At 46.0% G+C, this 23,291-nt stretch overlaps 1 protein-coding gene and 1 non-coding gene across 4 annotated transcripts in view; one reads left to right on the top strand and one right to left on the bottom strand.

The window, feature by feature from the left end:
- Window positions 1-8,588: 8,588 nt before the first annotated feature.
- The window catches only part of SLC2A5 (solute carrier family 2 member 5), a 52,503-nt gene continuing 37,800 nt past the window's right edge, over window positions 8,589-23,291 (top strand). Inside the window, exons 1-2 of one of the 3 annotated variants that reach the window (XM_050788440.1) lie at window positions 8,589-8,955; window positions 11,789-11,919. The gene's annotated coding sequence lies outside the window, so the exon portion shown is untranslated. Of the gene's footprint in view, window positions 8,956-11,334; window positions 11,920-23,291 lie in introns of those variants that run through there. The other 2 variants (XM_050788433.1, XM_050788414.1) reach the window with 2 other exon arrangements.
- Window positions 13,731-13,900, bottom strand: LOC126945390 (small Cajal body-specific RNA 16). The gene has a single exon (XR_007722435.1). It is a non-coding gene; the product is annotated as a small Cajal body-specific RNA 16 (non-coding RNA).

The raw sequence follows: 23,291 nt of genomic DNA, 5'->3' as shown, positions 1-23,291 counted from the left end.
AGGAACGTAGGATGGTGGTGTTTGTTCAAGATGGCGATGCTCCTGCTCTGTCAATTCAGTCCCTATAGTTATAAAAGGATGAGGGGTGGTGTGTTCTTTCTGGCTACTTCCTGCTGAGGGCTGGGGCTGGGGCACGGGAGACAGAGAGTTCTTTGATTTTGGATTGATTACAGGAGTAACTCTGTTTGTAGATGTTTTTGGGTAATTGGCTGTGAGATTGCCATGATCCTGTTGGTTAAAAAATCTTTGAAAAAGGTTAATTAAACAGGGTAAGAACGTTAGTCCTAGGCATATTATTAGGAGATGGCCCAGGAATGGGATGACCCATGTTAGGATTTTGTGTTTAAACCAAGAATTTACTTGACTGTCTTGGTATTCTCTTAGCTTTTTAGCCCTTTCTTTAAGTTTTTTTAGCAGCGTCTCTTACTAGACCCGATTGGTTGAGACAGAAGCAACATTCTTCACCCAGTGAGAGGCAGAGGCCCCAGTTTTCAGCCGTTATAAGATTTAATCCTTGTCTATTTTGGAGGACTACTTCAACCAAGGAGTCTAATTGGTCTTGGACTTGTATAAGGCTTTGAGCCATGTCTTCTAATGAATTCTGCAGTTTTGTTGACAGAGCTTTAAAGTATGTTAAGGAGGTGGCTAATCCTCCTGCTCCCAACCCAGTCCCAGAGGTTATACCTAAGGCAGCCATTAAAGGAATGACTTGGATGGCCCTCCTTTTTCTAACATACTGGATGGATAGGATGGGTAAAGGCTGATCAGGAGGAACTAGGCCAATGGAGGGAGAAATAAAAACTAGGGTACAGGTTCCGGTTCAGTCGGTGGGGAGACAAAGATATGTGTTGGTGCCACGCAAAAAGAATAAGCCTTTGTCATAAATATAGGCAAAGATATGGAAAGAAAATAAGTGAATTAGGCCGGGCGTGGTGGCTCACGCCTGTAATCCCTGCACTTTGGGAGGCCGAGACGGGCGGATCACGAGGTCAGGAGATCGAGACCATCCTGGCTAACACGGTGAAACCCCGTCTCTACTAAAATACAAAAAAAAAAAATTAGCCGGGCGCGGTGGCGGGCACCTGTAGTCCCAGCTACTCGGGAGGCTGAGGCAGGAGAATGGCGCGAACCTGGGAGGCGGAGCTTGCAGTGAGCCGAGATGGTGCCACTGCACTCCAGCCTGGGCGACAGAGTGAAGACTCCGCCTCAAAAAAAAAAAAAAAAAAAAAAAAAAAAAAAAATAAGTGAATTAAAGATGGGATATTTTTTCTTTCCTGTGGTTCTTTACTCCAGGTGGACAAGGAGGAGACCAAGGAGATACACCTACTATAGTAGAGATATAGGAGGAGTACAGGAGGAGGGTTTTTTTTGTTTTTGTTTTTGTTTTTGTTTTTTGAGACAGAGTTTCACTCTTGTTGCCCAGGCTGGAGGGCAATGGCGTGATCTTGGCTCACCACAACCTCTGCTTTCCGGGTTCAAGTGATTCTCCTGCCTCAGCCTCCTGAGTAGCTGGGATTACAGACACACACCATCATGCCCAGCTAATTTTCTATTTTTAGTAGAGATGGGGTTTCTCCATGTTGGTTAGGCTGGTCTTGAACTCCCGACCTCAGGTGATCCACCCGCCTCGGCCTCCCAAAGTGCTGGGATTACAGGCGTGACCCACTGCGCCCGTCCGGAGGAGTTTTTTTTACACATTTAATCCGGTCGGATGTTGCACCATTGATATTGAGCCACAGAAAAAGGTGGGCACTAGGGGAAGCAGAGGTTAGGTCAGGGGAGAGGCTGTAAAACAAGCCATTGCAGGAATGCTCCGTTTGCTTCAGGCGGTACTTAGTAGTCAACCCGGTTAATTTGATGGTCAGAGGGGTGCTTAACAATGATAATGTGGCTGCATTGGTTAGACGTTAAGGACCCTACAGGGAAACTTCCCCCAGAGGCTGAAAAGCAAAGTGAGTCTTGTTGTAAAAGAGGGGTGTGTTCAGTTATGGGCCCTTCAATGCGAGGGCCTTGGGACTTCAGGGGTGGTAGGGAGTTGTAACAGGTTTGAAATAATTTGTTGGCGTGATCTGCCCTGGAAATGGGATAACTGCCGACCAGCACGTCAGCTTTTTCCAAAAAGGAAGCTCCATTTGGAGTTGATAGATTAGGGTTATGTTTCTTGTTAAAAGGTCATGAAGGGATGCAGGAAGGGCTGTGTAAGCCGGAGAAGACAGTAGTAAGCACATCCGGGACTCCGAAGCAAAGGAACAGTTAGTTTGCTGCAAGAGAGATTGTGTAAGGTTTATAGCACATTCTAGTTTGAGCAGCGGGGAGTGGTTGTATTGGTGAGGTTGATGTGATCAGGAAATTTATATTGAAAGAAACAAGTAGGTCAGGCGCGGTGGCTCACGCCTGTAATCCCAGCACTTTGGGAGGCTGAGGTGAGCGGATCACGAGGTCAGGAGATCAAGACCATACTGGCTAACATAGTGAAACCCTGTCTCTACTTAAAATACAAAAATTACAAAATACAAAAAATTAGCCGGGCGTGGTGACAGGTGCCTGTAGTCCCAGCTTCTCGGGAGGTTGAGGCAGGAGAATGGCGTGAACCTGGGAGGCGGAGCTTGCAGTGAGCCGAGATGGCACCACTGCACTTCAGCCTGGGGGACAGAGCGAGACTCCATCTCAAAAAAAAAAAAAAAAAAAAAAAAAACAACCAAAAAAAAAAAAAAAAAAAAGAAAGAAAGAAAAGAAAAGAAACAAGCAAAAAGAGAAAAAAGTTATTTGGGTAGGAGTAAAGTGCTAGAAAGCTCCTTGAAGCCATAGGTCCCACAGAACAGTGAGGAGCTGATCAGGATGTACAATGGGAGTTTCGTAAGGGTACCACTGAAGGTCTGTAGTAAGGCTGGTTAGGAAGTGATGGAAGTTTGGGAGAGAAAGAGACATAAGCGGCTTATGTGGACTCCTCCTCGTTTTCCTCTGGGATTTGGGTGAGGCGAACGGAAGTCAGTGTCATGGAGCTACAAGAGAAGGCTGAAGAGGTTTTAGATTTGGTTGGTTGGGTATGTGGTGAAGGGAAGTCTGTTTTCTTGAGAGAAGTGAAATGAAACCAGTTGGGGAGTCCCTGGAGTTTTGATGCTGTGGCTGTAGTAAGGATGATTTGATAAGGTCCCTTCCATTTAGGTGTGAAGTGGAGATTGGGGGTAGGGCTGAGATCTTTTACTAGAACCCAGTCTCCTAGCTGTAGGAAGGGATTAGAGGAGTTGGTGATGGGTTGTGGCAGGTATTTGTCAGCATGTTCCCAAATGAAATGGTGGATGGTATGCAGAAGAGGGGAAGCGAGAGGGGTTGGTAGAGGTGGGGCTTGACCCTGACGTGCAGCAAAAGGGGCAGTGGTCTCCTATACATGAGTTCAAAGGGTCTAGCATTAGAGGCTTACATAGGAGCGCTCAAATTTTTAGAAGGGCTAAACGCAAAAGTGTAACCCAGTCTTTATGTGTCTGGAGTGAGTACCTGGTAAGGGTGTTTTTTAGAATGCCATTCATTTTCTCAACCTTTCCTGAAGACTGAGGTCGGTAGGGGATGCATAGCTTCCAGGTGATTTGTAGGGCTCCTGCAAGTGTTTGAGTAATTTGAGAAATGGATTCAGGACCATTATCAGATTGAAAAGAAAGAGGCACCCTGAACCCAGGGATGATTTCTGTTATTAATTTGGAAGCGACATTAGAAGCTTCTTTGTTGTGGGAAAGGCCTCAACCCATCTCGAAAAGGTGTCAACCAGAACTAAAAGAAATTGAACCCTTTTTACTGGGGGTGTATGGGTAAAATCAATTTGCCAATCCTGTCTTGGAAGGTGTCCCCTGGCTTGCTGGGTTGGGAAAGAAGGGGGTTTAGTATTGGAGCGGGGTGAAACTTTTTGTTCAATAGAGCATTGATGGGAAATGGCTTTTAACTCTTCCTTTATATCTGGGGTTAAGAGTATATGGAAACTTAAGAAATGGTGTAGAGAGGAATGGCTAGTGTGGAAGAGGTTGTGAATGTCCCATAGAAGAGTTGTTCATTCAGGGTCAGGTAGGACTAATTTGTTTTGTATGAACTAGTATGGGGGGGTTTGAATTTTGCCCCCACCATGATTAGTTGTTGTGTTTGGTGTTCTGGATAAAAAGAGGGAATATGTTGTATGAGGGGAAATAGATATTGGGGAATTAGGTGATTGGTTGAGGCATGTTTTCCCCAAGTCAGCCTCATAGTTCCCTAAAGAAATATGGCTTTTGTCTGATTGATGTCTGTTGCAATGGGTAACTGCAACCTTTCCTGGAAGTAGAGCTGCCGTTAATAGACGATGGATGGATTTTCCATTAATGATAGGGGTTCCCTGAGCCGTGAGATAGCCCCACTCACTCCAAATTTGAGCATTGGAATGAATGTTGTAGGCATATTTAGAATCAGTGTATATATTAACTTGTGTGTTTTTTGCTAGAGCTAGTTCTCTTGTTAGGGCAACTAGTTCTGCTTGTTGGGAGGATGTGCCCAGAGGCAAGGGAGCAGCCTCTGTGACTTTTCTAGGTGGGAGAAAGTGGATATTACCATGATACCCTTCAATGATGGCATATCCTGCTTTGAAGGGAGGGTTTTTTGATGCACTCCCATCTATAAACTAATCTGGGGCTCCTTTTATGTGAGTGGAAGTAAGGTGGTAAACATGGTGAGAGAACTTTCAATTAGATTAGAGCATGAGTGTTGGTCGGGGTTTTAAATTGGCGTTAAAGGTAAGAGTGGTGGGATTGGCAGGGGGTATCATGAAGAGAGATAGAGGGTTAAAGGAGAGTTGAATACAGGGCTTGCACATGAGAGGATGAGATGGGGGTGAGCGACTTATGGCTGACCATATCTTGTAGACTGTGAGAAGGAGGAAATACCTGAAGAGGTTCATAGAATATGAGCTTTTGTGCCTAATTATTGAAGCTGTGGCCAAAATTTTCTTTTTTTTTTTTGAGACGGAGTCTTGCTCTGTCACCCAGGCTAGAGTGCAGTGTCACGATCTCGGCTCACTGCAAGCTCCGCCTCCCGGGTTCACGCCATTCTCCTGCCTCAGCCTCCTGAGTGGCTGGGACTACAGGCGCCCGGCACTACGCCTGGCTGATTTTTTTGTATTTTTAGTAGAGACGGGGTTTCACCATGTTCGCCAGGATGGTCTCGATCTGCTGACCTCGTGATCCACCCGCCTTGGCCTCCCAATGTGCTGGGATTACAGGCGTGAGCCACTGCGCCTGGCCTGTGGCCAAAAATTTTAAGCAAAGGGGCTAGCTTTTATAAATGGGGTCTAGTTGTTTGAAAAATATGTCACTGGTTGGAGGGAGTTTCCCATGGGTTGGGCTAGTAGCCTGAGGGCCTGATTATGAGAACTCTGTAAATATAGATGAAAAGGTCTTAGGGGGCTTGGAAGGCCTAAAGCGGGAGCCTCTAATAAGGCACATTTTAGGTGCAAGAAAGCATGATAAAAGGTCTGGGGTGGGAGTGAGTAATTGGTCAAAATTTCCTTTATTGTGTTAATAAAGGGGTTTAGCGATAATGGCAAAATTTGCTATCCATATTCAGAAATATTCCACTAATCCGAGGAAGGAAAGTAAGTCCCTTTCTGTTTTAGGAAATGGGATTTGTTGAACACGTTGCTTTCGTGCTGACGGAATTTCCTGGGTATTTGGCCTTATGATTAGTCCTAGGTATGAAATGTTTGGAGATGTTAATTGGGCCTTTCTTTTGGATACCCAGTACCTACATTCAGCCAAAAAATTTAAAAGCTTGGTGGTGTGTTGAATACAATATTTTAGGGAAGGGCTGCAAAGGAGTAAATCATCCGCATATTGAAGCAAAATGCTATGTTGTAGAGGTAGTTGGGAGAGGTCTAACTGAAGTGCCTGACCAAAATAGTGAGGGCTGTCCCTAAGCCCCTGGGGGAGGACAGTCCAGGTGAGTTGTTGGGAGCAGCCTGTGTCAGGATCAGTCCAAGTGAAAGCAAAAAGATTTTGAGAGCAGGGATGTAGAGGGATAGTAAAAAAAGGCATCTTTAAGGCTTAATACAGAGAAGTGGCTAGTGTTGGGAGGAATTCATGATAGGAGGGTATAGGGGTTTGGGACAACAGGATGAACAGAAACAACAGCGGAGTTGATTTGTCATAAATCCTGAACCAGTCTATAGGAGCCATCCCATTTTTTATTGGGAGAATAGGATTATTGTGGGGAGAATGGGTGGCGATTAAAATATTGGCAACCAAAAGTTGGGAGATGATGGGCTTGAGTCCCCGTAATCCATTCAGGATTGAGGGGATATTGTGGGACCACTATATAGTGCTTAGGATTCTTCAGTGAAATTTGGATTAGAGAATGGTGGGTAGTTATTATGGAGAAGTCAGTGTTCCATACTATGGGGTTTACTTGGCTGAGGAATTTGGGATTTAAGTCTGTTTGATGTTGAATGTCTGAGGAGGGGTTCTGTTCTTGACATAATAATAAATAAGAGTGGCTTTGGTGTAGGACCGATAAATGAATGATTCCCCCTAGTTTGTGTAGAATGTCCCTTCTTAATAAAGGAGTAGGACAGTGAGGAATGACCAAAAAACAGTGAGTGAGGGTGACTCACTGAAATGAGGAGTATAGTGGCAGTGTTTGGTTTCTTGTATGCCCTTCATGCCAACAGAAACGAATGAATGTTCTAATGGGTCTTCATATTCAGTTAATACTGATAGGCTCACCCTAGTATCTAAAAGAAAGGAAATAATCTTAATGGATAACATCCAAATTACCCTGGGTTCCACGGACTCACTAGATGTCGGGGTGAAGAATCCTGGGCACCCTCAGTCCTCCGTGGGCAGCACCAGCAGTGAAGAGATTTCCTCCCGTGATGGTCAGGGGGCTTCATTATGAGCGGCACCCAAACAGGGAGGGTGTTCCTGTTGTGGGTAGTCCATTTTCCAGTGTCCCCAAAGACTGCAAGTTGGGCACAGTTTGGTGGACAGCCGGGAGTTAGGACAAGCCTTTGGCCAGTGTCCAGGATTACCACATTGGAAACAGACTCCCAGAGATGTGGGGAAGTTTTCTTTTGGGTTGTTGGGAAGCTTTTGTGTAACTGACTTTTGGACAGCAGGGGCAAGCATCTGGTATTTTAAACAGAGATGCTTGTCTTTTTAAATTTTTTGTTCCTCGTCTCTGTTGTTAAAGACATGAAAGGCTGCATTTACGAGGTCCCACAAAGATGTCTGGAGACCTTCCTCTAATTTTTGTAATTTTTTCTGGATATCTGGGGCGGATTGGGAAATAAATTGGAGGTGGAGAAAAGTTTGACCTTCTCTAGATTCTGGGTCCAAAATGGTATGTTTTAGCATCGCTTCAGTGAGGTGTGATAAGAAAAGGGCAGGATTTTCCTGGAGCTCTTGTGTAATTCCTCTAAGTTTTTCATAATTAGTTGCCTTATGGGCATTTTTGTCTATGGTGGGGAACTGCATCATTAGCCACTGGATTTTGTATGGGGGCTTAATTATGGAGTTTATCTATGTGTGTTTCAGTTAAACTCCAGATGCACTCTTTTTCATCAGAAGTGAGGGTGCAGGTTAGAATTATATAAATGTCATGCCAAGTTAAATTAAAGGATTGAATTATGGGCAGGAATTTCTTGCGATAATGAGAGGAATGTTCAGAGAAAGATCCCAGATGCTGTTTGATTTGTGACAAATCAGAGATAGAGAAAAAGACATGAATGCAAGCAATGCCTTTAATCCCAACCACTTTCCAGAGAGGAAGAATGGCAGGGGTGACTGGACTGGCTGAAGTAGTTTTTGTTGTTGTTGTCGTCGTTTTTGAGACAGAGTCTCGCTCTATCACCCAGGCTGGAGTACAGTTGATGCAATCTTGGCTCACTGCAACCTCTGCCTCCTGGGTTCAAGCAATTCTCCTGCCTCAGTCTCCCAAGTAGCTGGGACTACAGGTATATGCCACCACGCCTGGCTAATTTTTTTGTATTTTTAGTAGAGACGGGGTTTTACTGTGTTAGCCAGGATGGTCTCAGTCTCCTGACCTCATGATCCGCCCACCTTGACCTCCCAAAGTGCTGGGATTACAGGCATGAGCCACCGCACCTGGCTGAAGTAGTTTTTGAGTGGGTAACAGGTGAAGAACGCGGGGGAGAGTGGCAGTTGGCCAGATGCTGAGCCACCACCCGGGGTGGCTGGCAAACTGCAGCCACCCAAGGGGCTGAAGTAGTTTTCAAACAGGTAATAGGTAGAGAAGGAGGAGGGAGGGGGTTTGGCGTTAAAGGCTTGGGAGCAGGAGGGGCCAGGGTTTGGGTGGGTGAGGAGCAGATGCAGAGGGTTGTGAATACGGGGCGGGGGTTTATCTGCAGGGTCAAAAGGGGTTTCGGAGGAAGGAATTCCAGAGGAAGGAAAGACTCAGGGAGGATTTTCATTAAGAAGAGGGATTTCATGAGGGGTGCAAGCTTGGCATAGGGAGGGTTGGGATCTAAGATAGAAGAAAGCCCAAATATAGGGAATCTCTTGCCATTTGCTATTCTTGGTTATAAAGTTGTTAAGGTCCCTGAGAATTTGAAAGTCAAAGGTGCCATTTTCAGGCCATCAACTGTCATTATTTCATTTGTATTAGGGCCAGGCTGTGTTGCAATAAAAAACTAAATGCTTTGGCTTTAGGTTCCCCTGTAAGCCAAGTTTGGTGAGGTTCCAAAGGAGACAGCCCAGTGGGGAGGATCTAGGAATGTGGGATTTTTTGGCAGCCATGTGGGCTGGTAAGAGGAAACTGAGTGTGTCTGGTTTTGTTCTAGGCATCCCCAGACAAAAGACAGAAATCCAGTATCCTCTTTCTAAAGAGGACAGTTAAGCTGAGAAGAAACTGGACATCCCCAGGATTTCCTCTAGCTTAGTCCCATTGGCCCTCTGAGGACCAGGACGGCAGATCTGATTTTCCCAGGTACTGCAAGAAAGCCAGGGGAAGGCAGATTTTCCCAGTTGGCTGGATGACTGTCCAATGTTGGATGTTCCAGTTGGAATTGGCAGAGGGCCTCCTGGACTGGAGCCACATGAGGAAGAGAGAGAGAAGAGGAAGGAAGAGGGAACAAGGGCTAGAGAGTGAAATACCTGTTGTGGGCAGTTGGAGGTGGATTCCTGATACCCGAGGGTTTTGAGAGCCCATCAGAGAGTAGCTCTGGCCCAAGCCTTGCACTCTCCTTCAGATTAGTTGTCCTCCTTACACAAATCGCTTGAAAAGTGAAGTAAGAGAAAGACAGGGTGGGTTTCCAGAGGCTCTCAGGATCCAGGAGTTAGCTCAGGATGAGGGCTGCTGCTGCCCACTGCCTCCTGGGTTGCAAGAGAGCCTCTGCTGCCAGCACCCATCCCGGGTTGTGGCACCAAATGTAAGACTTAAAGAAAGAAGAAAGAAACACAAAATGTGGCTTGACAGTTAAGGACAGGTTTATTTTAGAGAAAACAAACCTGAGAGGGGCTTCTGGACAAGTTAGGTCAGAGAGTTCTTCTCTCTTACAGACTAAGAATATTTAAGGGTTTTGAAAAAGGGGACTTATCATAGGTTCAGAATGTTTCTATGTGAGGGAAAGTTTATTGCAGGGTTGGAATGTCTATGGTCACAGGGGAGACTACCTTGGGGTTGGCATGTTTCTGGTCAGAGAGAGATTTATCTTAGGGTTAATGTTTCTGGTTATGCTGACGTTAGCCATTAGGCTGATGTTTTGGGGCTGGATTTAGGGGTTTTTTAATTAAGTGGAACTTAGGATGGTTGGTGTTTGTTCAAGATGGTGATGCTCCTGCTCTGTCAAGCACCAGTACCATTTTCCATACCCTTATGATGGCATTCCCCAACCAATCAATAGCACCCATTCCCTAGTCTGCTGCCCACCAAACTATCTTTGAAAATCCCTAACCTTGGCCAGGTGCAGTGGCTTACGCCTATAATCCCAGCACTTTGGGAGGTCAAGGTGTGTGGATTGCTTGAGGTCAGGAGTTCAAGACCAACCTGACCAACTTGGTGAAACTTGATCTCTACTAAAAAAATACAAAAATTAGCCAGGCATGGTGGTACATGCCTGTAATCCTAGCTACTCAGGAGGCTGAGGCAGGAGAATCACTTGAACCTGGGAGGCAGAGGTTGTAGTGAGCTGAGATTGTGCCACTGCACTCCAGCCTGGGCAACAAAGTGAGACTTCAACTCAAAAAAAAAAAAAAGAAAAGAAAAGAAAAAAAGAAAATCCCTGGCCTCTGAGCTTTCAGGGAGATTAATTTGAGGGGTAACTCCCTCTCCCTTAGGGCGTGGCTGGCCTCACAGCAATTAAACTCTTTCTTTACTGCAATGCCATGGTTTCAGTCAATTGACTTTGTCAGTGTAGCCGGCAGGAAGAACCCATCCGGGCAATTACACTTCAGGCAATGACTAAGCTGGAGAAAGAGCCCTAGAGAAAGCCCAGCTGTCATTATCCCTGCTAGTTAGCCTTTCTTGCATTACCCAAGTGATCATGAAGATTGAACTCCCTGTCCCACCTCACCCCTCCTTTGTTCCCAGGAACCCAGGCCCACCCTCAGCAGTCAATAGGAGACCTGGGAGGGAAGATTTATTCTTGTTGGGCAGTACCTGTTAATGAGGAAAACATTTCCAGCAATTTCGTAGGACCATGATGCCAGAGATGGGATCAGACCCTCCCTCCCTTTAGCTTTTCTCCCTGGCAGAAAGCAGAACCCTGAACTTGCCTGGGCCTGTTGCATCAGGGAAAGCTTCTCAAATACCAGCAGATAAAACCTCTCTGCAGCCGGGCGCGGTGGCTCAAGCCTGTAATCCCAGCACTTTGGGAGGCCGAGATGGGCGGATCACGAGGTCAGGAGATCCAGACCATCCTGGCTAACACGGTGAAACCCCGTCTCTACTAAGAAATACAAAAATAGCCGGGCGAGGTGGCAGCGCCTGTAGTCCCAGCTACTCGGGAGGCTGAGGCCGGAGAATGGCGTGAACCCGGGAGGCGGAGCTTGCAGTGAGCTGAGATCCGGCCACTGCACTCCAGCCTGGGCTACAGAGCGAGACTCCGTCTCAAAAAAAAAAAAAAAAAAAAAAAAAAAACCTCTCTGCAGCCAGCACTTGTCTTCGCCTGGAGGGGAACAAACCTGCCCCATCCTGTACCACTGTCACTCCAGTGTAAACCAAAAATAAAATTCTAAGTTCCCCCCACCCCCGCCCGCCTGCACAACCATCTGAATGAACTTCTCTCAGGCGGGGCTCTTAAAACTTAACCTGAGAGATTGTTTCAGGCCATAGTGGAAGTGGGGTTCGAACATATCTCATCAAATCTCTCCAGCATGAACAACACAGACTTTAAAGACGATAAGAAACATTTTGCAACTTATTCTCTCTGAAACCTGCTAGCTAAAAGCTTCATCTGCATGATAAAACTTTGGTCTCCACAACCTCTTATCTTACAGACATTCCTTTCTGTTTAATCCCAGGTCTTTAGACAAATTCAACCATCAACCAGAAAGTGTTTAAATTTATTATAGCCTGGAAGAACCCTCCCCTACCTTTGAACTGTCCCACCTTTCTGGACCAAAACAATGTATTTCTTAAATGTATTTGATCGATGTCTCATGCCTCCCTATAATGTAGAAAAGCAAGCTGTACCCTGACCCCCTTGGGCACATGTTCTCAGGACCCCCGAGGGCTGTGTCACAGGTCGTGGTCACTCGTATTTGGCTCAGAATAAATCTCTAAAAATATTTTACAGTTTGACTCTTTTCATCAACACCAGCACCACATTATCCCAGGAGGAAAAGCAGACGCGGGACAGAGTCGGAGAGCAGGCACGGAGTGCTGTCGGCAGTCAGCCAGCGCCCACATCAACACCAAGGAGAGCCCTGGGGGTGCTGTGCAAGGCCAGGGGTAAGTCAGCGCTGGTTGGGCACAGAGGCCTTGGGGCCAGGAGGAATCACTGGTGTGCCGCATTCAGGAAAAGCCCAGAGCAGAGCTTCTTGAACTTAAATGTGAGCTTGAACCACCAGGGATGTGGCCAAAATGCAGGTTCCGATTCAGCAGATCTGGAATCAAGTGGATTTTGCATTTTTCTAACCAGTTCCCAAGTGATGGGGCCGTTGCAGGTTTCCAGACCAACAGGGGCTGGAGGATGGTCTGGTTCCAGGGTCGCCAAGGGTGTGGCTGATGCTCACGTGGTGTGGCTGCCCCCATAGGGCTGCTGGCTTCCATAGCATGTTCCTCAAGATCCCAGGTGAGATGCAAGATGTGTTATCTGGACCTGGTGCCCGATGTAGTACCAGAGTCCGTGATGTGCTGGAAAATGTTCAACAGGCTGGGATGGTGGGCCGGGTGCTGATTTATAGTGTGAGCTGATTTGTGTAATGTTTCTGATGCCAGTGGGCTAGGGGAGGTCCCCAAACACCAGTGGGACCTTAACCCCAGGCGGTGTCCAGGCTCTTGACCCCTTTGCTAGAAGGAATTCAAGGACAAGTCAGAAAATAGTGAAAGTACAGAGATTTATTGCAAAGCAAAAGGTACACACTCAAGAAAGGAGAGTTCGGGCCTATGCAAAAGAGTTGCATCCAGCGGGCTTTGGAGCTGCCACCTTTCTGGGTTTCTTTAACCAAGGGGTGGGATATTTATGAAGATTCCTGGAAAAAGGTGAGGGTTTCTCAAAATTGTGGTGTTACCTGTTTTTATGCCAAATATGGATGTCCCAGGAACTGTCATGGCACTGGTGGATGTGGGTTTAGTATGTTTTTGTTTGTTTGTTTTGAGATGGAGTTTCACTCTTGTTACCCAGGCTGGAGTGCAATGGTGCGATCTCAACTCACTGCAACCTCCACCTCCTGGGTTCAAGCGATTCTCCTGCCTCAGCCTCCCGAGTAGCTGGGATTACAGGCATGCACCACCATGTCCTGCTAATTTTTTTGTGTTATTAGTAAAGATGGGGTTTCACCACGTTGGCCAGGCTGGTCTTGAACTCCTGACCTCAGGTGATCCGCCCGCCTCAGCCTCCCAAAGTGCTGGGATTACAGGCGTGAGCCACCAAACCTGGCAGGGTTTAGTATGTTAATGAGCGTATAATGAGGTCCTACGTGAAACCTAGGTCAAATCCAGCGCTATATTGGTTCCAGTTGGCTTTAGCCAGCTTGGCCCACATCCTGTTTTTCAGGGCCCCTACTTCTGCAGCTATTTCAATGGTTTCCTTTTGCTAGTCATGCAAAACTGCTGCCTGGAATTTTCTATTCTCCTGTGATCACCCTGTATTATTCCTGTCTCATTTTCACCACGGCAGAGTTCAAACCATGGAGAAAAATGTGCACTTTCATGGAAAACTGCATTGCTTAAAGCATATTATTCCCGATTCAGCAGGGCCCTGCCCTTGCATTGCATTTGAGCTTACAGTTCTTTAAGTGTAGATAAATGATGTCCCAGCAAAATAGTTGTCTTTAAAAAAAATTTTTTTGAGACAGAGTCTTGCTGTGTTACCCAGGCTAGTATTGATTTCTTTTTTTTATTGAGGTGAAATGTACATAACATGAAATTAACCATTTGAAAGTGAACAATTTGGCAGCATTTACTATATTCACAGGGTTGCACAATTAATGAATAACTTCATCTATTTCTTCACCCCAAAAGGAAAAGGTGCCTATTAGCTGTCACTTCTCATTACCCCTGCCCCCAGTCCCTGGCAACCACCAATCTGCATTTTTTTGTCCTGTTTGCGGTATCATATATGATCATCGAACTGCTGCTAGAATGCCCACAGCTGTTACTACAAATTCAAAATACAGGAAAGACTTCTGGGAATTTACTTAGGTCAGAGTTGGGCTGCACACCCACAACTGGGCAGGTTCAACAACATAGGAGCCTTTTCCCAGACCATCAATCTGCATTCTCTATGGATTTACCTATTCTGTATTTTTCACATAAATGGAATCATACAATATGCAACCTTTTTCTGTCTGGCTTCTTTCACTCAGCATGTTTTTGAAGCTCATGTAGCACGTATCAGTACTTCTGGTTTTGTTTGTTTGTTTGTTTTTCTTTTTAGAGACAGGATCTCCCTATGTTGCCAAGGCTAGACTTGAACTCTGGGACTCAAGTGATCCTCCCACTTCAGCCTCCTGGGGAGCTGGGACTACAGGCATGCACCCCTGTGCCTGGCTCATTTCTTCTTATAGCTGTATAGTATTCCATTGTGTATGTGCCACAATTTGCCTATCTGTTCATCCACTGATGGACATTTGGGCTGTTTCCCCCTTTTGACGATTGTAAATACTGCTGCTATGAACATATATGCACGTGTATTTGCTGGAGTACATGTTTTTCATTCTTTTTGGGTATACATCTAGGAGTAGAATTGCTGGGTCATATGGTAATTCTATGTTTAACTTTTTGAGGAACCACCAAACTGTTTTCCTCAGTACCTGAACCATTTTACATTCCCATCAGCAAGGTACAAGAGTTCTAATTTTTCCACATTCTAACCAACATTTGTTTTATTTTATTTTTTGGAGACAGAGTCTTGCTCTGTCTCCCAGGCTGGGGAGCAGTGGTGCAATCTCAGGTCACTGCAACCTCCACCTCCTGAGTTCAAGCAATTCTCATGCCTCGGCCTCCCGAGTAGCTGGGATTACAGGTGTGCACCACCACACCTGGTTAATTTTTCTATTTTTAGTAGAGACAGGGTTTTGCTATGTTGCCCAGGCTGGTCTTGAACTCCTGGGCTAAAGTGATCCACCTACCTCAGCTTCCCAAAGTGCTGGGATTATAGGTGTGAGCCACCTCACCTGACCACCAACACTAGTTAATTTCCTTTTTTTTTTTTTATGTATGATAGTCATCCTAATGTGTGAAATGATGCCTCATTTTGTTTTTGATTTGCATTTCTCTAGTGAGTAATGATGCCAAGTATCTTTTCAAGTGCTTCTTGGTCATTTGCATATCTTCTTTGGAGAAAATAATCTATTCAAAAGTGTTTTGCCCATTTTGAATTGGGTTGTTTGTCTTTTGTTGTTGAGTTGTAAGAGGTCTTTATATATTCTGGATACCAGACCCTTATAAGATATATGATTTGCAAAAATTTTTCTTCTGGTCTCTTGTCTTTTCACTTTTTTTTTTTTTTTTTTTTTAAGAGAAGGAGTCTATCTCCATTGCCCAGGCTGGACTTGAACTCCTGATCTCTCTTGCCTCAGCCTCCCAAGTCTCTGGGAATATAGGCACATGCCACTGTACCCAGCTCATCTTTTTACTTTCTTGACAATGTCTTTTGAGGCACAAAAGTGTGGGTTTTGTTCTGGTCGTGTTTTTTGTTTTTTGTTTTTTTCCTGAAACAAGGTCTCATGCTGTTGCCCGGCCTGGAGTGCAGTGGTATGATCACAGCCCACTCCAGCCCTGACCACTCAGGCTCAAGTGATCCTCCCACCTCAGCCTCCTGAGGAGCTGGGAACAAGGGCATGTGCCATCACCCTCAGCTAGCTTTTTTTTTTTTTTTTTAGTATTTTTTGTAGAGATGAAGTTTCACCACATCGCCCAGGCCAGTCTTAACTCCTGAGCTCAAGTGATTCGCCCACCTCAGCCTCTGAGGTGCTGAGTTTGCAGGCGTGAGCAACCTCGCCTGCCGGTTTTTCATTTTGATGAGGTTATTGGCAACCTGAAATGATCTAAAGAATCAGAATCCAGTTGAAAGGAGTGTATTCATGGCCAGGCGGAGTGACTCACACCTGTCGGCCCAGGCGAGAGGGGTTAAAGGTCCTACAAGCACCTTCCTTTAAGACTCAAAATAATTCCAATTTCCAACAGCTTTGATTTTGAATTATTTATTTTCACATTATACATAAGCTGGCTCCTGCACACCACTGGATATTATTTATGGCCTGCCTGGTCTCATTTTCTGTGATCCAAGAGAGTGGTCTCATTAGGAAAGAACTTGAATAGACATTTCTCCAAAGATGTACGGATGGTCAACACGAACATGGAAAGATGCTCAACATCACTCATCATTAGGGAAAAGCAAATCAAAACCACAATGAGAGATCGCCTCACACCTGTTAGGATGGCTACTACCAAAAACAACAACAATAACAACCCAGAAAATAACAAGTGTTGGTGAGGATGTGGAGAAACTGAAACTCTTATATACTGTTGGTGAGAATGTAAAATGGTATAGCTACTGTGGAAAACAGAATGGTGATTCCTAAAAAAAATTAAAAATTTGAATTACCATGTGATCCAGCAATCCCACTTCTGGGTACATATCCAAAATAATTGAAAGTGGGGGCTCATCGAGATACTTGTACACCCATGCACATAGCTGCATTTCTTACAACTGCCAAAGGTATTAATAGAGGCAACCCAAGTGACTGCTGACAGATAAATGGGTAAACCAGATGTGGTGTGTGCACAATGGAGTATGATCCAGCCTTAGAAAGGAAGGCAATCTTGTTCCATGTTACAACAGGAAGGACTCATGAAGACATGCTCTAAGTCTTCAGAAATCAGTTACAAAAAGACAGATACTGCATGATCCTACTTACATGAGGTATCGTGAGTGCCCAATCTCGTAGAAGCAGAAAAGTAGAATGGTGGTTACCAGGGGCTTTGGGGAGGGAAAATGGGGAGTAGTTGTTTAATGGGGATAGAGTTTCAGTTTTGCAAGATGAAAAGGTTCTGGAGATCTGTTTCATAACAATGTGAATATACTTACCACAAATCAACTGCACATTTATTTTAAAAAACACAGTTAAAATGATAAGTTAAAATTATGTTATGGTGTTTTTAACAAGAGGGGTATCGGCTGGGCATGGTGGCTTACACCTGTAATCCCAGCACTTTGGGAGGCCGAGGCGGGCAGATCACCTGAGGTTGGGAGTTCAAGACCAGCCTGGCCAACATGGTGAAACCCCATCTCTACTGAAAATTCAAAAAATTAGCTGAGCATGGTGGCTCACGCCTATAATCCCAGCTATTCAGGAGGCTGAGGCAAGAGAATCGCTTGAACCCAGGAGGCAAAGGTTGCAGGGAGCCAAGATCACGCCACTGTACTCCAGCCTGGGCAACAGAATGAGACTGTCTCAACAAAATAAACAAATAAATCAAAAATAAAAAGAGGAGTGTCTATTCAGGGTAATGTGTAACTGACAGAAGCCCCTTGAGTCCTGAAGAGCCTCTGCTGCCCCGGCTTTCACGCCTTCTGCCTGTGCTTCTCCAGGAGCACGCCCTTCCTGGGCACGTGCACTCTCTGATAGGCGAGGTCAAATTCTGTTTTTGGTAAGAAAACACATAGGCACCTTGTCATGTCTCTGAAGTTTACACCCCAGGCATGTCAAAGTGTGATCAGCAACCTCTCTGCCTCGGGGCCATCTAGTAGGAGCTTGGAAGGGAGCTCAAGTGAGGACAGAATAAGGAACTGGCTCCTGAAGGAAGATACACTCGAAGATGCACGTTTTCTGGCCCCTCCCTGCAGACTTGGGTTCCCGCGGCCAGGTGGCATGCCCAAGGTGGGGTGTGGCTTTTCACAAAAGAGGAAGAGGGAGACACCACATGTGGGCACCAGGGTTGGGAGGTCCTGTGTCAACCAACTGGATGCACCCCTCTCCCTTCCCCAGACAAGAAACACTGCCTGTGCCAAAAGCAAAACAAGAGCACTGTGGGGTGGTCAGGTCCACCTGACCTGTTAATGATTCCTCCCTTATCTAAACCTGGAATGAAAAGAAAAACAGCCGAGCAGTGTGAGCCCTGTGAGGTTCGCAAAATTTATTAGGCCCAGAGAGATGTGAGTGGGAACTTGAGTCATTTCCCCACCCATGTCCAGGGCAGTTATTTGAAGATACTTTGCTCCTGATAGCTGCCTCGCCCATTTTCTTCAGGGTTTTGGAATTCATGGTACAAAGAACAATGTAGAGTCAATCTACAGTTTACATGGTTTTGATGTAAATTCTTGGTAAAGAACTGTTTCCTCTTTAAATAAAATGTTTTTCAATAGTTTTGGGGGATACAAGTGGTTTTTGGTTACATGGATAAATTCGTTAGTGGTAATTTCTGGGATTTTGGTGCACCCATCACCCAAGCGCTGTACACTGCACCCAATATGTAGTCTTTTTTTTTTTTTGAGACAGAGTCTCGCTTTGTCGCCCAGGCTGGAGTGCAGTGGCCGGATCTCAGCTCACTGCAAGCTCCGCCTCCCAGGTTTAAGCCATTTTCCTGCCTCAGCCTCCCGAGTAGCTGGGATTACAGCGCCCGCCACCTCGCCTGGCTAGTTTTTTTGTATTTTTTAGTAGAGACGGGGTTTCACCATGTTAGCCAGAATGGTCTCTATCTCCTGACCTCGTGATCTGCCCGTCTCGGCCTCCCAAAGTGCTGGGATTACAGGCTTGAGCCACCGCGCCCGGCCCAATATGTAGTCTTGTATCCCTTACCCTCCTCCTGTCCAAGGCATTGGAACCAGAGTGACTCCATCTTGAATAGGGACTGAGTAAAGTGAGGCAGTGACCTACTGGGCTGCATTCCCAGGAGGTTAAGGCATTCTTAGTCACAGGATGAAATAGGAAGTCAGCACAAGGTCACAAAAACCTTGCTGATGAAAGGATGTGGTAAAGAAGCCACAAAAACCCACTGAAACCAAGATGGTGATGAAAGTGACCTCGGTTTTCCTCACTGCTCATTATATGCTAATTATAATACATTAGCCTGCTAAAAGACATTCCCACTAGTGCCATGACAGTTTACAAATGCCATGGCAACCTCAGGAAGTTACCCTATATGGTCTAAAAGCGGGAGGAGCCCTCAGTTCTGGGGAATTGTCCACCCCTTTCCCAGAAAACTAGTGGGTAATCCTCCCCTTGTTTAGCAAAGAACTAGAACTAATTACAAGTATAATCAGCTGAGCAGCCCAGACCACTGCTCTGCCTATGGAGTAGCCTTGTTTTATTTCTTTACTTTCTTGATAAACTTGCTTTCACCTTACTCTATGGACTCACCCCGAATTCTTTCTCACACGAAGTCCAAGAACCTTCTCTTGGGGTCTGGATCAGGACCAACATTCCCATTGCCCCTCCCTCCCTCCCTGCCTCCCTGCCTGCCTTCCTTCCTTCCTTCCTGCCTTCCTTCCTTCCTGCCTTCCTTCCTGCCTGCCTTCCTTCCTTCCTGCCTGCCTTCCTTCCTGCCTGCCTTCCTGCCTTCCTTCCTGCCTTCCTTCCTTCCTGCCTGCCTTCCTGCCTGCCTTCCTTCCTGCCTTCCTTCCTGCCTTCCTGCCTGCCTTCCTTCCTTCCTGCCTGCCTTCCTGCCTGCCTTCCTCCCTCCCTCCTCCCTTTCTCCCTCCCTCCCTCTTTCCCTGTTTCACCCTTGTTGTCCAGGCTGGAATGCAATGGGACAATCTCAGCTCACTGCAACCAGGTTGAAATGATTCTTCTGCCTCAGCCTCCCAAGTAGCTGGAATTACAGGTGCCCGCCACCACGCCGAGCTAATTTTTTTTCTTTGTTTTTGTATTTTTAGTGGAGATGGAGTTTCACTATGTTGGCCAGACTGGTCTCGAACTCCTGACCTCAGGTGATCCACCCACCTTAGCCTCCCAAAGTGCTGGTATTACAGACGTGAGCCACTGCGCCCGGCCTTTTCTTTCTTTCTTTCTTTCTTTTTTTTTTTTTGAGACAGGTTTTGACTCTGTTGCCCAGGCAGGAGTGCAGTGGCGCTATCTCAGTTCACTGCAACCTCCGCCTCCGAGGCTTAAGCGATCCTTCCACTCCAGCCTCCCAAGTGGCTGGGACTACAGGCGTGCAGCACCATGCCTGGCTAATTTTTGTATTTTTGTAGAGATGGGGTCTTGCCATTTTGGCCAGACTAGTCTTGAACTCCTGAGCTCAAGTGATCTGCCTGCCTCAGCCTCCCAAAGTGCTTGGGATTAGAGGCATGAGCCACTGTGTCCAGCCTTCCTTTTTTCTTTTAAAAACCCACTTGTAAGGCTGCACATAGTGGCTCACACCTATAATCCCAGCACTTTGGGAGACCGAGGCGAGCAGATCATGAGGTCAGGAGTTCAAGACCAGTCTGGCCAACATGGTGAAACCCTATCTCTAGTAAAAATACAAAATTAACCAGGCGTGGTGGCAGGCGCCTGTAATCCCAGCTACTAGGGAGGCTGAGGCAGGAGAATTGCTTAAACCCAGGAGATGGAGGTTGCGGTGAGCCAAGATCATGCCACTGCATTCTAGTCTGGGCAACAAGAGTGAGACTCCATCTCAAAAAAAAAAAAACAACCACACTTGTAACTATTGCTGATACGAACATACATTCAGGGCAACTTGAATCTGTGCTCCCGGGTTGCAGTCCTCAAACCTGGCCCAAATAAACTCTCTACTTGTATGGATTTCACCTCAGTTTTTTCCTTTAGATTAATATGTGGGTGTGGCCAAGAGCCATTTCCTCTCCCCATCAATCAAGCAAGGCAAATATAGATACCACCTTGATAACAACCCTGTTTTATGCCTCAAAGGCACATGTAGGCATTTCTGCTATCACGTGAGATACATGTTCCTAAAGAACAAGACATTCTGCCAAGTGACACATAAAAATAACAGGGCTTAAGGGGAGAAAGGACTGGCAAGGACCATTTGAATCCTATGCAGTTTTACAATCTGAACACAAACAAGTATAAATGCAGTCTTGATAAGCACAGCAGCTAGGGCAGATCTCCACTGCCATGGGGTGGACAGCTTTCTCTTCTCAGATTAGGATCTTTGGGTCTTTCACTCCTAGTAGAGCTGTTTCATCAAAATTGAAAATCCGGCCAGGTGCGGTGGCTCACACCTGTAATCCCAGCACTTTGGGAGGCCGAGGAGGGCAGATCATTTGGGGTCAGGAGTTCAAGACCAGCCTGGCCAACATGGCGAAACTCTGCCTCTACTAAAAATACAAAAATTAGCCAGGCGTGGTGGCACGTGTGTGTAATTCCAGTTACTCGGGAGGCTGAGGCAGGAGAATCGCTTGAATCTGGAAGGTGGAGGTTGCAGTGAGCCAAGATCGTGCCATTGCACCCAAGCCTGGGCAACACAGCAAGACTCCATCTCCAAAAAAAAAAAAAAAGCCAGGCACAGGGCTCACGCCTGTAATCCCAGCACTTTGGGAGGCCGAGGCGGGCAGATCACCTGAGGTCAGGAGTTGGAGACCAGCCTGACCAACATGGTGAAACCCTGTCTCTACTAAAAGTACAAAAAATTAACTGGGCATGGTGGCAGGCCCCTTTAATCCCAACTACTCTGGAGGTTGAGGAAGGAGAATCGCTTGAACTCGGGAGGCCAAGGTTGCAGTGAGTTGAGATCATGCCATTGTACTCCAGCCTGGGGGACAAGAGCAAGACTTTGCCTCAGAAAAAAAAAAAGAATTGAAAATCCAATTCAGGCTACAATCAGTTAAAACAAACAAATTACATATTAAAATGTCTTCAGCTGTCCTCTTAACTCCACCATTTAGTTTAAGATTATTGAAAGGGTCACAGGGCAGTGACAACTGTCTGGACCAGTGGCACGGGAGTAAAAGAATTTACCAAGACAGTTGTAGGTAGAGAAAGATAGATTTGTTAGAGAAAGTAGGAAAATATGTTGCAAGGAGGCAACGGGCGGTATCAGCAGAAGAGGAGCAGACTGCAAGGAAACAAAGGCTTGCTGGAGATTTTATAGGACGGTTCTTAGGATGATGGATAACACCACGGCTGCAGGAGCTAACCTGCCTTCTTCTGTCAGCCGGGATGTTTGATAAATTAAGGCGTTTGATGTTAAGCGGGAAGTTTGTGAGTTATGTGTGTTATTTGTTCAGGAGGGCTACACTTCCTGGGACATAAACACAGACAGACCTATAACTCATCTGCTTCCTCTTTGTTTATCTGTCCTGGACCATGAAGAAAGGCAGATTTATAGCTTATTTGCTTTCCCTTTTGCTTTCCCCTGGTGCTGCCAACCTGACTCCATTTCCCTAATTAGGACTCCACAGAAAGCCTGGAAAGCACTTCTTTTTTTGTTTTTTGAGACAGGATCTCACTCTGTTGCTCAAGCTGAGTTCTGTGGCTCAGTCACAGCTCACTGTAGCCTGAAGTCCCTGGCTCAAGAAATTCTTCTGCCTCGGCCTCTCGAGTAGCTGGGACTACAGGTGCACATCACCACACCCGAATAATTTTTTATTATGTGTAGAGATAAGGTCTCCCTATGTTGCCCAGGCTGGTCTCGAACTCCTGGGCTCAAGCGATCCTCTTGCCTCAGCCTCCCAAAATTCTGGGATTACAGGAGAAAGCGCTTCTTGAAATCACAAAACCAGCCCAGAGCCCTGCAGAATTTGCACCGTTTTCTCTTTAAGGTCTTCATACGTTGTGTGAAAGGAAAATAAAAAACTCAGGACCCCAATTCACTCTGCCAAAAAGGAAAAAAAATTAAGCTGAAAGCTGAGTCATGCAAGGAGCTGTCTTTCCTTTTGTTTCTAAGCAGACAGCGACAAATAAAAGGTTAAATATCCCCACAAGGAGCTACTCTGTGTTCACCTTACTTATGTAAAGTGCCGATTTACTGAGCAAGAGACAGACATATAAATGATGATTCCTCTACTTGTACGTTTTCTTTTGTAACATGTGGATTACCATACTCTCTTTCCCCTCCAGCCAGCTTTTCTTTAAATACTGAAGCCCTCAAACTCATCTTTGGAGAAAGGCACAGACCACAGACTGTTTCTGAGATTCTGCTTTTTTCTTCTGGGCATGTCCTTAACCTTGGCAAAATACACTACTAAATCGATCGAGACCTGTCTCAGATACTTTTTGGTTTACCGTTGCTAAGCCTTGCTCTTTTGTTGACACAATGCTTGCCCCTCTCCGCCCCACCACCACCTCAAACTATTATATGAACATGCTGCTAAGAATACAAACACAGTTTCTGCATTCTACTGACAGTATTATTTTCTTTCATTTTTTTTTTAATTTTTGGAGATGGAGTTTTGCGCCGTCACCCAGGTTGAAGTGCAGTGGCTCGATCTCAGCCCACTGCCACCTCCACCACCTGGGTTCAAGCGATTCTCCTGCCTCAGCCTCCTGAGTAGCTGGGGTTACAGGCTCCCACCACCAAGCCTGGCTAAGTTTTGTATTTTTAATAGAGACCGGTTTTCACCATGTTAGCCAGTCTGGTGTTGAACTCCTGTAATCTGCCTGCCTTGGCCTCCCAAAGTGCTGGGATTACAGGTGTGAGCCACCGCACCCGGCCAGCATTCTCTTGTTTACCATCTGCAAATGAACTAACTA

This window comes from Macaca thibetana, chromosome 1, assembly GCF_024542745.1.
Source record: "Macaca thibetana thibetana isolate TM-01 chromosome 1, ASM2454274v1, whole genome shotgun sequence".
Taxonomy (NCBI): domain Eukaryota; kingdom Metazoa; phylum Chordata; class Mammalia; order Primates; family Cercopithecidae; genus Macaca; species Macaca thibetana.
The sequence above is the reverse complement of the archived record's forward strand: the minus strand, read 5'-3'. Positions and strand labels throughout refer to the sequence as shown.